The 2,477-nt window shown below is 44.2% G+C and overlaps 1 pseudogene; it reads left to right on the top strand.

Moving 5' to 3' along the window:
- The first annotated feature begins 992 nt into the window (after positions 1 to 992).
- On the top strand, positions 993 to 2,115 carry LOC104859315 (annotated as a pseudogene).
- The last annotated feature ends 362 nt before the right edge of the window (positions 2,116 to 2,477 follow it).

The raw sequence follows: 2,477 nt of genomic DNA, 5'->3' as shown, positions 1-2,477 counted from the left end.
GTCCTGAGTTCAATCCTTGGTACCAAAAACAAAAAAAAAAAGGAAGAAGAGGAGGAGGAGGAGGAGAAAGAGAAGAAGAAGAAGAAGAAATGCATATTACAGGCTCCCACCTTGGCTACTGAGTCAGAAGTCTCCGGGTGAGGCCCGGCCAGTTGCATTCTCTCCCCAGGTGAACCTGATGCAGGCTGACGGTGGGGGTCAGCTTTCTGTTGCTAAGACAAACTACCTGACACTCATATCTTAAAGGAGGAGACATTTCATTTCGCTCAGAAACATCATGGAGGAAGAAAACTGTGCAATTCATGGCAGCCAAGAAGCAGAGAGCAGGGGAAATGTTCCAGGGAGATATACCGCTCCCCAGCGACCCACCTCCTCCTGGGTCCTGCATCCTCATAGCACACTCGGCTGGGAATCCATCGACGGATACTTCAGGGTGAGTACAGCACCACCGCTATCCAAACATCTCTCCTGGAGTCTCTTCTTCTGTCAAGGCAACAGTTAGGATTAACTGGCATGCTGGCCTTCAAGAACTCATTCAGCTAAAGAAAACCTGATTTAAAAAATGAAACATGACATCAAGGCTACCCTCAAGTTTCTTGCACTTTTCAAAGAATTATTATTTTTTCAATTCTGAACAAATTGAAGCCAGGTAATATTGTGTCACTCACAGCCGTGAACCCAAGAAGTTAGCAATTACTTTTAATTGCAGAAATTTGAACAAGTTGAACTTTGATCTTGGAATACTTTGTGTGTTTGTAGACTTAAGATTCTGATGGGCCAGGAATGTCGCTCAGCGATGCCACCCCCTGCCTTGCAAGCGCAAGGTCCCGAGTTCGATCCCGGGTACCAAAGGACAAAAAAAAAGAAGCTTCTGAGAGTTACATGAGTTTATGCTATCACAAGTGTGTTTTTACTTATCCCAGTTAAATTTCAAAGTGAATAAAAAATAAGACATTGCCAGGGGCAGGGAGTTCTGGCACTTTCTGGGCACCATGTGGCCCTTGCAGCCATGGCCAAGTGTGGCTGGGGGACCCGCGCTGAATCTTGGAGAGGACGGCACCAACATGAGCAAGTGGCCCTGAACAGAGCGAGATGCCACTGACCGGTCTAAGGGGAAGCTGTGAGAGCTTATGGTGGGAACTGCTGTGGAGGAGGAGGCTGGCCACTGTGAGACCAGCAAGCTGAAGCAGGTGGAAGGTGAGGCTTCGGGCAGCAGCCACAAAGGAAAGCTGATTTCCTTCTACAAGTGCAAGAGAACATCAAGCTGGCTGGAAAGGTACAGTTAAAGAATCTGGTGCCAAACTCAGGGGATTGATGGAAATACCCAAACCTTTTTGAAGAAAATGAAGTAGATGACAGAGGTGAATGTTACTGAAAAGAAAGGAGATAGGGAGATACTGAAGGAGCTTATGAAAACTGCAGGCACCACCAAGGTCAGGGAGGCCCTGCAGATTACCTGAAGGCACGTGAGACAGAATTCGCCATGGGAATGATTTTACCAACAACGGCTTTGACAAACCAGGAATTGACTGTTAAAAGGAAACTGAGTGAAAATACCTTGCAGGTTCAGGCCTCTTCTCTGGGGGCACTGGGTGTAAAGATCCCCACTGTGGCCCTGCACAAGACAGAGCTGTTTGACACAATAGTAGAATGGCTCTATCGCACCTTCACTGTGAAAGATCTGGGGCAGAAATTTTCTGTTTTGGTTTTTTTTTTTTGGGGGGGGGTACCAGGGATTGAACTCAGGTCCTTGCACTTGCAAGACAGGCACCAGAACCACTGAGCTAAATCCCCAGACCTGGTGCAGAAATTTTCTAAATCTCCTGCTGAAGAGGGAGGAAAAAACCAAATGTTTGATGGGACCATCACTGGTGCATACACAACTGTCAATAAATACAAAGATCGCCATGAAATGGAGATGGAAAAACTGGCCAGAAGGACACTATACAACAGTAGCACTGAGATTTGTGCCTACTCTAGGGCAAATGGAATTAAAATTGGACTGTAACGGAGGTCCTTCCTGTCTCTAAAGAAGAGAACATGAAATTCTGTCAGCAGAAGCTGCATTTTGGAGAAATAAAAGGTTTACTGCATCTGATCACTCCCCCAAAATAAGACTCATTTAACTAAGAATAGATTTTCATTTGAAAACTTCTGTATCTTTTAATATGTCTCACAATGGTATGCACATATAAATTCAAATATAAATTTTAATTTGTCTTCTTATAAGAGACCCTGATATAGAACATATCCGAGTCTTTTTAAAAATACAGAAAATTAGGGCTGGGGATTTAGCTCAGTGGTGCAGCCACCTGTCTCGCAAGCATCAGGGTCCCGAGTTCGACCCCTGGTACCAAAAAAAAAAAAAAAATTACAGAAAATTAAATAGAGACAGTATCTATTTAAAATGGTCGAACTTTTAAGATTTTTCCATTTTACAATGCTGTGAAAGTGATGCATATTTAGTAGAAACCACA

Source organism: Fukomys damarensis, unplaced genomic scaffold, assembly GCF_012274545.1.
Source record: "Fukomys damarensis isolate Sample0158 unplaced genomic scaffold, DMR_v1.0_HiC HiC_scaffold_37, whole genome shotgun sequence".
Classification (NCBI taxonomy): Eukaryota; Metazoa; Chordata; class Mammalia; order Rodentia; family Bathyergidae; genus Fukomys; species Fukomys damarensis.
The sequence above is the reverse complement of the archived record's forward strand: the minus strand, read 5'-3'. Positions and strand labels throughout refer to the sequence as shown.